A 15,728-nucleotide genomic window follows, 5' to 3' on the forward strand; every position below is an offset into this window, starting at 1 on the left:
TAAGTCTATGCAGTACTATCAGGCGCTCGAGTCTGTTAAAATATATAAGGATCGAGTTTGTTAAAATAAAACTGTATTTAGTCTCAGAAAAACTAATCTGCCTTATTTGCTGTTTAGTGTTTGATAATTGTCATGTTTCAGCCCCTCAGCCTGGCAATCGTGTTATACTGTTAATATTCGAAGAACGTAATGACGTCACAGCTGTGTACTGTGCCACTCAGACTATGTGCACACGGTAACGTTTTCGAGCGTTTTCACATTCGTTTTCATGCCAAAACGGTTTCAAACACCGTCAATTTACAATAGAAGTTGAAGCTAATTTAACATATTGAGTATATTTTCCTTTGGATTGTGTGGACAAGAGGTTTGAACAATAAAATGGACAAAAACGATTTTGAAAACGCTCGAAAACGGCGCTCGTGTGCACATAGTCTCATTAGTTGACCTGCATCTAAGGACGAAAGCGGACTAATATTCATTTATGCAACGTTCTTTCGTCAAAATCCCGAGATCTTATTCGCTATGTCAGTGCATATGCTAATGCGACCTATAAAACAATTTTTTATGCAGATTGTTTCCTATGAACTTATGATATGATGCTAATTAGCAGCCATTCCTTTGGTTGACGGTTGTCATCTGCATGACTACAAATTTCCCCCGTTATTTCTCGAAAGACGTTTTAAGTCAAATTGTATTATTGCCAGCTAGTCAACAAATATTCCATCGTTATTATGCCTTTGGGACTTTTAATATGAACAGTATTATGGAATGACATTTGTCATATGGATAGCTATACAGTCTTTCACCATACCGAACACAATATTCATAACACAATAATTATACGAACATTAAAAAGCGGTAAAGTAGCAGTAGGTATGTAGATGGTAAACAAAACTTGAAATATATTGTTTAAGTTCACATATAGGACATTTAAATCAACAATTTCGTTCTCCATGGTTACTTTCACACTTGTTGTTTGTTGTATAGGCAGTGAAGCAATTCTTAAATGCAAATGATTTTAATTCGTGGCGTAGTCAGCCTGACAATTTAGTCCCACTATGCTGATATTTTGGTGTTGACAGTGAAAACAATGAATTTCTAAAGAAATGAATAATGTTAATAAAATTTCCATAGCAGGACTAAATCGTCAGTCTGGCTACGCCACTGATTTTCATAGATGAAATTCAGTAAATTATTGATCCCCGAGCCGGTGCGGAGCACCGTGCGAGGGTACTAATTCCGCTCGGATATTTATACCCACGATATGCAAATGCGAAATCAAAGTTGTCCGCCATTATGCAATGACCTCACGCCATGGACGGTCTTCTACGTTTTGCGCATGCGCCAGTGTGAACTACTAAGCTCTTGATTGGTCGAGACAAAAATTTGTATTTTCAAACGTCAATGAATAACTGTCATTTTGCAAAAATTGATGAAATTTACAAATTTATATTTTTATATTATATGGAATATATGTATTTTTACTAAATTAGAGGGAAACTCGAATGAGGTCAGGACTTCTCACGATTTAACAAATAACAAGATCAAATTTTCGACCGAATTCACCGTGTATAATGAACTCGGAATATTTTACACTTGATAATATTTCATCCCGCACAGCTTTAAAAAGTAATTCTTTTGTTGGCAAACACAACTTTAATATTCTCAAATGTTTTTCACTATAAATCTAAATGTGTTATGTGATAAACGACATTATAATTTTATTTATAAACTCCGTTTTCATAATGACAAAAAGAAAACAAAATCAAAACATTCCCGTACAAAAACCAGTCGAAGCGTTGTATGAGACGTCTGATGTTATATTTCATGGCATTTAATAATTAAAATAATTTACCATAACACTGACTATAGATGAGTAACTTAACTTCCTGAAAAAGGTAAGAATCTTGTCGTATTTTTGCCATTTTTTCACAAAAATGTGAGGGTAAACTTTGATTCTTAAAAAATATACGGCCGTTTCGAGTTGCTATGACTACAGTGTTTCCACGTGCAGAAAAATATTTCCATACTTTCCTCAATTTCTATTTCTAACATACCATCAGATACCATATACCTTCCAAAACCCCCAAACAACATAAAATTTCTAACAATCATTATCTAATTTTGTTTAACGGGGGCGAGGGGTTGCTGCATGCATGTATTTCTAGTCTAAAAAATATTCCTGATTTGTGGTATGTGCTTTTTCCCTTGCGGCTGTGACCAGATTATTGATCGAGGTCTGTAAAACACCGACTAATAAACTATACATGTATATTATACATTTACGAGGTCATTTAGTCACACTACATTCTATATCTATCTGACAAGAGCGTTAGGGGAACGCATCTTCTATTCCAATCTTGCCACGATAAATATTTGCGTATTTCTTCCCTACCATATAAATGCATTTATCTAGCTATCAGTTTGAAAGACCCGTTTTGACTTGATCCGTACAAAAGACATGCATATATCGACATTGAATTATTTAGGATTTCGTCCCCTTTCGTCACAACCAATAACACACATGCATTTTCCCTAAACATGCAAATTTAAAAGCAGCAACCAGTAGGAAGCAGCGGTTTTGCTTAGGCTTACGTCTTGGTAATGATATTAATGAGCCTATAAGTCCCCTTTCGTTCTTAGATGCAGGTCAACTAATAGAATACAATAGACACTCATACTGTTAATATTCGAAGAACGTAATGACGTCACAGCTCTGTACTGTGCCACTCAATAGAATACAATAGACACTCATACTGTTAATATTCGAAGAACGTAATGACGTCACAGCTCTGTACTATGCCACTCAATAGAATACAATAGACACTCATACCGTTAATATTCGAAGAACGTAATGACGTCACAGCTCTGTATTACGCCACTCAATAGAATACAATAGACACTCATACTGTTAATATTCGAAGAACGTAATGACGTCACAGCTCTGTACTGTGCCGATCAATAGAATACAATAGACACTCATACTGTTAATATTCGAAGAACGTAACCAACACTGACACAAACGTACCTTCTCAAATCTTCAAAGCGATGATTCCACTACATGGTCAACACTCTCAGGAAGGATAACGGACAGATGGACTGAAATGTAGATTTAAAACCTAGAAAGAACAAATTCTGATAGTAATTTTAACCCACCCAATCAGCGGCTAGAATGTCATGTGAGTGTCTCGTGGGATGCGTATTTATAATGGTAATTGCACTAAGTGAAGTGCTGATGGTCATTACAAAAATCGCACGACCATGAAGCGGGAGACCACATTTATATTTCAGATCGTATACAAACCCTCAATTTTGTTTGATAGAATTAATATTATTATTACTGTTTACTAAAACAAATCATTTCGCAGCCCTAAAGCTGAAATACACACGATTTTCGCAAATAAATAAAAAGTAGGTATCATTAGGAATGTATCTATAATTTATAGCAAACATTTTAATAATTAGTTTAACTGTGGTTATATAAAAAGTAACTATAGATTCGGTTGGGTGATAGAATAAAAAACATTAAAATTTAGCAAATTTTGATCATTCTTACTTCTAAGATTTGATATATATAAGTTTTCTTAAACCTGTTGCCGTTGAATCTTGAAACAGTTTTGATTTTTAACGTTGTAAGTTTGTGGATGTTTCGGATATAAATAATATAACGTGGAAAACCCACTCATCTCATTATTTCTCGTTCTCCCAAACTCCCACGCGTGTTTCTATAACTGTATACATCACAGAAACATCACAGAACTTTACTCCCGTATATATAACCAACATCATCTGTTTCAGCCTCGTATCGTGGCCATTTAAGGAGACAAAACCAAATAATTACCGACATTTTATAATAAGAATAATAACTTCTTATTAACTGAGCGCGAGGTCTTTACCGAGAAATATCGGACCGAGGTCTTTTTGAACAGACCGAGCTCGAATTAAGAGCGAAGTTTGTACAAAAAGATCGAGGTCGGATAATTCTCGGTAAAGACCGAGCAAACGAGGTTAATAAAAAGTTTATTATATGGCATAAGGCATGTATTTGCACTTGAAACAAACAAGAAATACATGAATTCGTATTAGTAGCCTGGTACGCATTTGATAAAAACAAAAACAAAATATTTCTACTATTGAATTATTTAGTTTACCTAAACTGTCTGGAGACGTCTTATTCATTTCAAAAGCAATTATATACGTCATCAGTCTACGTCACTACGGAGTACCATGAGAAGCACGCGCTCGCTTTCCTAGCCATTGTACACCGCGGCGTGAACACGCTTTCTTAGCCGCAACATGAAATTTCTCCATCGCTGAGGATTTGTTAAACAACTTCGCATCATTCAAGCTTACTCTTCTAGCAAGACTTATATCGCTTGGTTACGTGAGTAACGTAGAGTAATTTGGTAATGGTTTATTAGTTAGTCCTTTTCAGGCTTTATTTCACAATTTAGATTTTCGCGGGATAAGTCGGATAACACAAAATATTGACATGAATCCGACCAACAGTGATACTCAATCTTCTGAAAACCCCATGACTTTAGGTCAACCTGATCATGTTAACTGCCTAACAGGCCAGGCTACCAGCATTACTCTTTGGTGATGATTTGGCTAAACAAGTGAGAGATGCCAAAGAAACAAGTAATATAAGCCTAACCCTTGGCGCTAGCCGAAATACACAAGCCCGGACCAACCGTGCAACATATCGACCGGATAATCGTTTCACTAATTCTCGTCCACCGAGAAACAACAATTCTGACTATCGGGCTGACAACAACAGGCCTCATTTTTTGGGGAAGGGCCAGAAAAAACCGATGTTCAAAAACAAACCCGGCAGGTAATCCTGAATACTCTCAAACATATTAAATTATCGGTAAGTCAATTTCCGCTTAATTTTGACCGTTTAACAAACTACTTACTAAAGACTCATTGTAAATCCTTAACCAATAGCCATATTCGTGTCTACCTTGATAACACGACCACAGTAATTAACCATATGGGTACTAGTCTCTGCCCAAATTGCAACACTCTGGGTAAAGGTATCTGGGAATGGTGTATCGGCCGAACTATTTGGCTAACTGCTGCTCATATACCAGGAGTTAACAATACTATAGCCAACTCTGAATCACGCAGCACTTGTACTCACACTGAATGGATGATTGACAGCTCAATCCTTAAGGGTGTTTTCACCCACTTTGGATTCCAACCAAACATTGATATTTTTGCATCACGCCTTAATACTCAATTTCCTACCTATGTGTCATACCCACCTGACCCAGGTGCAATCGCGGTAGATGCATTCACACTTAACCTGGCTAAATTCCAGTTCTACGTCTTCCCTCCATTTAGTGTCATAGCCGCATTACTGCAAAAAATCCAGGAAGAAGGAGCGACGGGGGTAGTGATAGTGCCAGACTGGCCAACAAAACCCTGGTACGCCAAAGGCATGCAAATGCGCCGACAACCTCCAGCACGCGTGGGTCCGGGGAGAAACCTGTTGAAATTGCCCGGCCAACCTTGGGAGTTACACTCCCTACACAAGTCACTGGCGCTGCTAGTCTGCCACTTATCCGGCAACAGCAAATTGCCCAAGGGTTATGGGATGCAACAGTTAATATTATAATGGCGTCATGGCGCCAGGCAACAGGGAAACAATACCAGTGTTATCTGTTAAAATGGATTAGATTTTGCAAAGACAATGATATAAATATTGAACGAGCCAACATGCAGGATGGGCTCGAATTTCTTACATTCTTATACAAACAAGGCCATTAACACAGCGCGGTCTGCACTATCTGCAGTGATAACTCCGAATAGCGAGCGAACGTTTGGCGAACACCCTTTGGTGAGCCGATTTCTCGAAGGTATTTTCAAGCTTAAACCATCCCTCCCCCGAGATACTCGATCGTGTGGGACGTGGGCACAGTCCTTAACAGTGGCGTAACCAGCACGATAATTGGGGGGGGGGCACATATTCATATATTCGTGATACGTAGGATTAATTTCTTTTCAAATCAATTGTCTTTACAGTCTGTTAACATGAATATATGAATACGCGCCCACCCCCCCCCCCCCCAATTATCGTTGCTGGCTACGCCACTGGTCCTTAAATACATGCAATCCCTGTCTGCCATGGAGGAGCTACCTCTATCAATATTGACGAAAAAATTAACAACTTTATTGACTCTTTTAACTGCACAACGATGCCAAACCTTATCTAGCTTAGACCTCGATTTTATGCAGGACACTGATGATGGAATTATATTTATAATACGCGAGAAACTAAAAACCACGAAGGCGGGAAAACACCTCCCGCCTATCAAGGTTAAAAGCTATCCCGAGGACATCCGCCTCTGCCCTGTAGCCCATATTAAACACTATATTATTAAAACTAAACCTATGAGAGCTGGTTCCAAATTGCTACTAAGTTACGTCAAACCATTTAAACCGGTTACAAATTCCACAATTGGTCGTTGGGTCAAACGTGTCCTCCAAGACTCAGGCATCGACATAAACAATTTCTCAGCTCACAGTAGCCGGACGGCGTCCTCGCCTTACGGATTCCTATCTGGGTTGTCCCTTAAGAACGTACTTAAAGCTGGCGGTTGGACAAATGCAGAAACATTTGCCAAACATTATGATAAACCAATCGCCTCCAATTTTGGAAACAGCATACTTAATCACTTTAATAGCGAGGACAACAATGATCGGGAATGACTTATATATCTTGTATAGCTCTGATAATAAACTATTAAGACGGTGTATCAAACACTGAGATGGTTGGGGTTCACTTTCAACTTGCAACTCGCTGACCCTCACATCTTTCAATTCTCATGGTACTCCGTATATAGTGACGTAGACTGATGACGTATATAATTTGAAAATTAAACGAGACTTAGTTACCTGTAAGTTGAAGTTTGATTTGAATTATATAACGTCATCAGTCCTGAACAAAGGAGTAACATGTCCTCCCTTCATTGTGGAGAGTTGTCCCTCCCGATACTTCTTCGTTCCGTGTGAGAATCAGCGAGTTGGCTGTCTTTAAAATATGGCTAGGAAAGCGAGCGCGTGCTTCTCATGTTACTCCTTCGTTCAGGACTGATGACGTTATATAATTCAAATCAAACTTCAACTTACAGGTAAGTCTCGTTTAATTTTCCAATTTAATTTTCTCTTGAGCATTTCGATTCCTACCGGAGGATCGATAGTTGACTCATTTTTCCATCAACTTTTCCTGGCTTGAATTTGAAGTGTGAATAATTCCACTCGAAATTAAGACCCTTTAAACCTCTAGAATTTACCTGCATCGAGTGAAGTGCCAAAAATCATAATTAATTAACTGCCAAGCACTTTATAGGATGTCGTGCGAGTGTCATGTAGTTATGGAATTTGTATATTTAGGGGGTCATTTTCATTTGCAGAAAGTTCATATTATTCATTTCATTGTAAAAAATGCACAACTGCACAACGCGACGAAGCGCTGTGCAGTGTCAGGCATTTAATAATGCAAGTTTATTCAATACGACGCCACAGCGCTGTTCCGCACCTACATGCACATACAACCAACCATGACCATGTCTACTTTACCGTATTGTTGATAAATCATTCATAATAACAAACGCACTAGTTCAAAATTTAGAATGTGATAATCTACATGGTCAAAACCATATGTAGACGAATATGTCGAACATAAACAAAATCACGCCTTACTTAAGTGCATCGAAAATGGGAAAATATCCTGGAAAATATTTATGTGGCAAAAAGCGCGTGTACAAGAGCTGTTTTATGGTTAATACCCTGTATTTATAATAACAGACGGATGATGCGTGTCTATAGTCACACGAGAGTCTTAAACTGCAGTCTGAAAATTTGTTGCATCATATAACATCATATTATCGATAAAATCATATTATTCTGGCGATGAGTTAACAATTTTGGGTTTACGTGCGCATGAAAAAGGCTTAAAGCCGTTCACACGGTATTGAATTGCCATCAGGTCAAATTTTGAAGCTAATGAAAGACAGCAGTGTTTTCTAATGTCTGATATATATAATATAATGTATTAATTATGTATGTCAATGGTTGTAATATGTTTTCGTTGCTGATCAGGCTTCACTTATTGCGGGCTATTCTTAGCCCAAAGTCAGGAGTCTGGAGTCAGGCGTTGTTTTGATTTTTTGTTTTCTATTGGCCCATTTTTATCACGTGTTTTGCCCCATACAAAACACGTGTTTTCCCCTATTTACTCTCATTCTAACTTTCCAGACAAAGGCCCTCTGGTCGAAGCGTTGAGAAGTGTTTTGTCTATTTCAGGCAGTTGTTATACCACATTTGATGCCATTATGTGAATTGCCCAACTCTTTTAAATTTGAAGATGAGAAATGTTCATGTGGTGAATAATGCATTGAAAAGTTGAATACATCCCAATCAACCTGACCTGATAAACCTCCCAGTCAACCAGTGAACATATGCAGATCATTTACAGTAACTTTTTTAAAATTAATATTCAAAAAAGGGTTTTCCCTGACATGCTTGAAGTTGCATGCAAGTGCAGCACCTTGTCACACAAATTATTTTGCAAATACAGTAGTATTTTAGTTCTCATGCACATGCAAGAAACATTTGAAAGTTTTATGAATACTGTGTGAATAACACTGTTATGAGACTTTTAATTTCATCACCTCTGGATCAGACAGTTTACATATGGTTTGATTTTTTCAGTTATTATTATTAAGATTATTTTGGTTATTAATTACTTCATAGTTTAAATAAATCTAGCATGATCCTATTTGATTTGCATGAGGTGTGATTGAATTAGTGATTAGGTGTTAGTGTAAACAGAGAACATAAGAATATCAGGTCCATTGTGAGACAAGCGTGCAAGAGAGAACGATACTTAGACAATCAGTGGAGATTGACTCTTCAGGTACTGTGAGTTGTGATTAAGTTTGTTTCTATAATAGTTTAACTGTAATCTAATCAGAATCCAATCAATTTAGAATTTACAATATATTATGAAAAATCTCCATTGGATTGTGTTTGATTTCGCCCAATTGATATAACATGTATTGTTTGACTCATGTGATCAAGTGAGTTTTAACCTATAAATCTGTTAAAATGAGACAACAGTATGAATAATGTGTCATAACAAATATTATAAAATTTGATGTTTATTCTTTGATTTGAAGGTTGCTTCTGAGGGGAAACCCATTTGCCAAAACATTTTTCCCCTTTGCACCAACTGGGGAGTTCCCCTGTCATAAACATGCATATTTGGCATGAATTACATTTTAGGACAAAAAAGGACAAAAAATAACAGCTTGACTATGGAGAATTGGATGGGCAAAAGATTCTAAAAAAATTCTCATCTAATGATTTACTGGTTATGTGATAAATATCCAGTTCCAAAATGGTTTCAACCAAATCTGTTTCCTAACAATTTTTCTAACAATGGGTGATTTCATTTGAAGTTGAACTTACTGAACTAATTGATTATATATATAGTGATAACTCTAATAATTTTATCTCAGCAGGTGGAATAAAATGTTTAAAATGGACATGAAAGAAATGAATGAAATGATGATATTCCCCCTGAAAGATATTTCTGGTCTCTGGGTCTAAATAAATTAGTGAATGTTTTAAAATTGATTTCCTGTATTAAAACTAGGGGAGCACTGTACATATAAATTGAAAATTAGATGTGTTTTAATAAGGACCACTTAAGAGCAGAACTGAAGAAATAAAACTATAGTCCTGACTGGTGTATTACTTTGCATACGATATTAAGTACAAAACGTTGAAAAATAAATTCTTCCCATACACAGCAAAATCAGATTGTGAATATTTCTGTTGACCAAGCAATATATATATATAAGCAACAATGTGCAATATACTACGTGAAACATAAATATAAACCAAACCATCCCGTCAAAACATTGTAATGTATAGCAAAATAGACAAAGACGCATTCGTATATCGCAATATGAGAGAAAACATACCTTGATTTAATACCTTCGGCAATCTTGTCTTGTCTATGTAGTGTATATTTATACCACGACTAGTCCGAAGCCGTATGCCTTTGTCTTTGGGCTTGTCGCCTTGATAAAGCTTGTTAAAACAACTTTAGTTTTGTTCAAACACTAAATCAACACTTCCCAGGATTACTTTGGGAGCTTCTAGGCCAAGAATACGATCATTTTGACAAATAAGGAACACAGACTTTGAAGAAATACAAACACTCAAAGAGAAACAGGAACTGGGTGAGGTTTTGGGTGCGGCCACTGAGCTACAGCCATAGTAGCCCAATGCGCTGCATTACGTACGTCACTCGGGTCACGTATATAGTATATTAAACAATTATTGAATGAGGTTGAGCAGGATATGAGGAATTATTAAGGCCGAGGTTTGTGTTATCTGCCGAAGCCGAAGGCTGAGGCGGATAACACAAACCGAGGCCTTGATAATTCCTCATATCCTGCGAGAACCGAATTCAATAATTGTTTTATTATTTATTTGCAAAAATTTACCTTTCCTTTGATTTAGCCATTCGTATTTTCCCGCTTTTAGGTTTTGGCACAAGCCGCATAAATTAGCGTGACGTCATACCGTGCAATAATTTTTTTCATATCTGACGAAGTGACGTCAAACGTGCAATAATTTTTTTCATATCCGACGAAGTGACGTCACTGTCCAAATTTGGGCAGCTGCCGAGCGGATATGACGATTTCGCCAACAGCTGCTGGCCAATCAAAACTCTTGACTCATTTTCAATAAATAATAAAATAATATTATATCTCAACTGTAAATCACCAATCAGAAAGCTCGATTTGTACCACGTGATCAGTAAATTAATCATGGAGTTCCATCGAATTTTTTCACATTATGCTATAAAAGTCGAGTACCCCGCTGCAGTTAATATTTTGATCATATTTAAACGATGTATATTGAAAATAAAATATTCTTGCCAACCTTATATTATTATATACTATATACGTGACCCGAGTGACGTACGTAATGCAGTGCATTGGGCTACCTATGCTACAGCCGATTCAGGTTGAGCGTTTAGCGGAAGTGTTGATGACGTTCGTTGTGGGCGTTGCAACGTGACGTTTCTAAGGGGCCAATTACACGTTTCTATGCAAAGAACGTTGCGTTTTTTTGAGGAGCGAAATTATGAATTTATATTGTTGTTCTATATTTAACATAAACAATATGTGGAAGGTTAGCAGTAAAGGGCGGTCGTATAGGCCAGGAAAAGCTTTGTCATCCGATTTAAGAGCTTCTATTATCGATAAGATTATCGAGAGGGGTGGAAATATGACTAATGGTCATTTTCGCGGACGATATGCCGATATCGCAAATGAATTAAATTTGTCCCCTCGAGTTGTTTCTAAAATTTGGAAGCAGTTTGTCGAAAACAAGTCTTTAAGCCCTCTAAAACATGGTGGGGGGAATAAAAGCGGTCTTTCAGACGGAGATCTCCATGCAATTAATTGAAGTCCTGAAAACACATAAACCTTCGATTAGTTATTCGGAAATTAAAAATATTTTTATTGAAGTAGGCGACCTTCCCCTTGGAAGTACTTCAAGCACAGCTCTTAGCAATGCTGTTCGAAAAAGAATGCCGAGTGCCGAAGCATTTAGCTCAGTATAAAAAAGTAACTCACGTGGCACAGGCCAAAGTCGAAATTTTCAGTTCCGCTTTGTTGCTATGCAAATATGGGTGAGCATTCAGAGGGGTTAAAAATCGCAAACGAATTACAAAACGCTCGATGTTTGGTTAATCGACGTTATTGTACGCGCTTTCAAACGCTTAACTTTGCAAAACTCAGTCTTCTATAGAACTTCTAAAGTTCTATCTCGATCGTGACATCTAAAATGCCACCGCGACCTAGAAAGCAACTGGATTCGAAAAGGATCGAGAATTCACTTCGAGCAAACATTTTGCCATTGGTAAGTGTGTTGAGCGAAATTAACTAACACAATTCACGGCAATTCATCGAGTCCATTTGCTTAATTCGTCTATAGATCGGTGATCACTTGGAAGCGGCAGCATGCCGTGCTGTTTGGAGAGTTCGTCATGCTGATATTGACATCGCGAGAGACCAGATCGCTTCGAAGCGACTTCGTCTAGACCAAGTGGTTGGGGTAATGAATGGCGTTCAATTCTTTTTTTCCTGCATCACAAGTGTCATGTGTAACGCCAGATCCGCGATTGACTACGACATTAATGAATCCATTCGCACGCCCGAGAGCTACCCGGCGATTGGCTACCTCGTCGTGTACAAGGAAAGCGCAACTTGCAGCGAGAATCGCTTGTTCTCAATCATTCACAACGAAGATCTCGACGCAAACGTTACGCCAATTCGAGTACGAAAATCATCGGGCAGCAATAACGAAATGGAGAAAGCCGCCAAACAGCTATTCCAAGTGGTCAAGGACCATAACAACAAGTCGATCCAGGAGATGCTTCAAGTCTCGAACGTTTACTGCTGCAGAAATTCCGAGGGGACGCCGTCCGGTGATGATAGCGATGAAGACGACGATGATGGGCTGGTGTCAAGCTATTTCCCCAATGTTCCTTGTTGCCTACTAGTCGTGAACGAAAGCGAGTTTGGCGAGCGTCTATCTGCAGCAGTTAGAAACCTTGAATCCGACGGACTTGTTTTAAATCTGGCCAACACAAAGGTTGTCGACTCTGTTGAAACACCGCTCTCAACTAATAACGAGATTGCTGCCCTGATAGACAAGATTGATAAATGCATGAAGTTATGCGACCACGCCTTGTATCGATCGGAAATTCACACGAAACCAGAGGGGTCAAAATTCACGTTTGTCAAAATGATGGATGTGACGAGTTACCTGAATAAACTTCTGGCTAACGAAGTGCTACGTGACAAGCTGATTCAGCATTTTCAATCGGTCGATAGACTTCTGTCTCATCGAGCATGCGCTATAATTCACCAGATCAAATTTGACGTCGATCTTATCGAAGTATCAGACGGTTATTGTTTCTCCTTCAAAGCACGAAAGTTCATCGTCTGCCCTATCCCAGAATCCATGCGTGGAAAGCTGTCGCCAAGATCCTTCGTTCCATACGACTGTTCCAAACCGCCGAATCCTCGATATTTTCGGGATGGTATTGTCAACTCCTTTCCCGATGACGACGTGCGAGCGCGGTTCTTGAATAAGTTATATCAGTGCCTTCTCGCGTTCAGCATGCCTCACAAGGTGAGAAAATTGGTTGTGGTTGGCCCCAAAGATTCCGGCAAGACATCGTGGTCCAACATCTTCCATCGTGTCATTCCAGCCAGTTACATTGCGTCGCTCACCAACGAGAGACAATTCTCAGCTGTTATGATAAACAACGAGACTCAGCTTGTCGTCGTCGACGAATGGTCGGCCAGTACAATGCAATCCGACCTCGCAAAGTGCATCCTTCAAGGCGGATGGATGGTCTCTACAGTGAAGCACGGCCTACCAAAAACGGTGTTGAACAACAGCCCCTTCTACATCGCAACGAATAACCTTCCGAATTTTGGTAAAGAAGAAGACGAGAACGTGCAGCGCAGAATTGAGATCTTTACAACGACATCACTGCCTCAAACCCTACCAGGAATCGACAAGTGGATATACGACAACGCAATGCATTGCATTGCGTGGATAGCGGAAGAAATTCAAGCAAACCGCGAGTACATCGATCAACACGAGCTGTGGTACGAACCAAATCACTCTGGACCGTTGACGATAGCTGCAAACGAAGGCGAAAGTCTGTTCAGCGAAGAACGCGTACGACGTATTTCCAATGCTGATTTGCGCCAGGACGTTGACGTCGGAGACGAACTGTCGCCAACAATCCACGACAGTTTTGCGGCGGAGTTACGTTCGCGACGTCTCGCACGAAAGAGAAGAGCCGCTCGTGGAAGAGTAGACAGCTACGGGCATAGCAGTACCCAAGAGAACGAAGAGCGTAACACCTCCTCCGACGATGCTGAGAACCGCACGAAAAGCATGCAAGAATGCCCGCCGACTGAAGGCAACGTTGTCACAGAATGCCCTCGAACAAACTCAACAACATTACCAACTCACGAAAAATCCAACGAAGAAGACACGATCGAAAGTGAAAGAGACAAAACGGACAACGCCAACAAAGAAACAACACCGGTAACAGTGGAACAACATCAAGCATCGAACGAAGCATCCCCTGACGAGAACGAGACGAACAGCCACACTATTCACAACAATTCCCCTCCAGGAGGATGGGTATTGAACGACAAGTCGTATATCTCGCAAGTAGCATACTTAATAAGGTATGGCTTCCTAAATGTTCAGAGAGCCGAGCTGAACTCGTTTACTGCACGAAGAGACAAAGCCAAGTTAAAGCGCACAAGAGAAGAACGTGACTTCTGGACTATTGGTGACCCAAACATTGATGCTTGGATGTTGGTAACAGGGCAAACGCGAGATGTTTTTGACATCGAATCTTTTGTTCAACAGAACCGTGAAATCGTTGAAGAAATACGAGAAGTACGAAAGAATGTGAATCTGCTCGTTCTCAGAAGTCGATGCCCCCCCCAGAAAGCACTACAACAAATTGAAAGCCGTGAACGGGGAGAAGGAAACGAAGAACAAGTTGAAGTTCCATCGCAAACATATTGGACAACCTTTAAAAGCTGGGACCGTGGTAAAAAATGCTTAACTGATAAAAAAGTACTAAGTATATTATAGCTGACGTATCAGTGACAAACATAAAAACTTTTGTGTGAATTGTGATGAACGCATATTTTTCCGAAGTATTTCATATCTTATGATCTATTGTAAAATATTATGTATAGAATATAGTACTAAGCATATCATAGCTCATGTATCAGCGACAAACCTAATAACTTTTGTGTGAATTGTGCTGAATGCATATTTTTCAGAAGTATTTCATATATTGATCTATTGTAAAATATTATGTAGAAAAAACTTTGCTAATTTCAAAACGAACAACCGGTTACCAAGATGAACTTGTCAACATGTACGAACAGCTCGCCACCAAAAGTTTTTAAAAAAGAATTTCAAATCATTTCAATTTTTTCCTGCTTTTAATTGTCTTGCCATTAATAAATCTGTAACTATAAAAGATCGTTGAAGTGACTGATCAGCAATAAGTTTACAAAACTTAATCGTAATATAGCTATATGGTATCCCCTTCATATGGACAGGGACTTAGGCTTAAACGAATTTGTAGTTCGGAGGAAATTTTGGAGGGTAGACTGGATGATCTAAGAGGTTTCTTGATGGAGCGAGGCTACGATCGGGGTTTTATTGAGAAACAATTTAATAGGGTTAGGAATTATGATCATCAGATTGTGTCTGATCAGTGTAAGGGTCAAGACAATAGGGTTTGTTTGGTACTGGATTTTCATCCGGCACTTAATTGTTTAAAGGGTACCTTGCAGGAAATGCAGGGTATAGTTGAGATGTCATCGGATTTTTTTAAGGTTTTACCTGAAAAACCACTGTTAAGTTTTCGCAGACCGAGGAACCTTAAAGATCATCTGGTCAGGTTTAATACTACGTGTATTGAAACTTCGGATAGAGGCATGTCTAAGTGTGGTAAGAAGCGCTGTCAAGTGTGTAAATATATTATCTTGGGGTCTAAATTTAGTAGCTTTTCAACGGGTAAAGTTTATCACATAAATCATGCCTTTGATTGTGATTCGGAAGGGGTGATTTATTTGATA

General features: G+C 38.8%; 1 protein-coding gene across 1 annotated transcript in view; it reads right to left on the reverse strand.

Moving 5' to 3' along the window:
• LOC114525086 overlaps positions 1-15,728 on the reverse strand; it is a 50,575-nt gene that overhangs the window by 3,684 nt on the left and 31,163 nt on the right. The window lies entirely within an intron of this gene.

Source organism: Dendronephthya gigantea, unplaced genomic scaffold (assembly GCF_004324835.1).
Source record: "Dendronephthya gigantea isolate DGI-Jeju-01 unplaced genomic scaffold, DenGig_1.0 000033F, whole genome shotgun sequence".
NCBI lineage: Eukaryota > Metazoa > Cnidaria > Anthozoa > Malacalcyonacea > Nephtheidae > Dendronephthya > Dendronephthya gigantea.